The following is a 266-nucleotide window of genomic DNA, read 5'->3' as shown; positions in this document are numbered from 1 at the left end:
CCCCGTGAAATGCCCTCCACCAAACACCCCCCAGGTCCCCCCGCAAAGCCACCACACAGCTCCATTTGCAGCTTTTGGCTTAAAAATGTACATCCAGGCGCTCAACGTACAAATATTTACAGCTGGTTACAAATGTACAAAACCGGATCGAATGTAAACCAAAGGCGCCGGAGGCAGAGGCTCCCCGGGGCCCAAGGGCACAGCCCCCCCCAGCCCGCAGGCACTGGCCCTTGCACACCCATGCACACAGCCTGCCCTTTGCACGC

The 266-nt window shown here is 58.6% G+C and overlaps 1 protein-coding gene across 1 annotated transcript in view; it reads right to left on the bottom strand.

Moving 5' to 3' along the window:
• STAR (steroidogenic acute regulatory protein) overlaps positions 1-266 on the bottom strand; it is a gene marked incomplete at its 5' end in the record, with an annotated part of 10,997 nt that overhangs the window by 5,740 nt on the left and 4,991 nt on the right. The gene's annotated exons all lie outside the window — the stretch shown is intronic.

Source organism: Egretta garzetta, unplaced genomic scaffold (genome assembly GCF_000687185.1).
Source record: "Egretta garzetta isolate BGI_Z169 unplaced genomic scaffold, ASM68718v1 scaffold296, whole genome shotgun sequence".
NCBI classification, from domain to species: domain Eukaryota; kingdom Metazoa; phylum Chordata; class Aves; order Pelecaniformes; family Ardeidae; genus Egretta; species Egretta garzetta.
The sequence above is the reverse complement of the archived record's forward strand: the minus strand, read 5'-3'. Positions and strand labels throughout refer to the sequence as shown.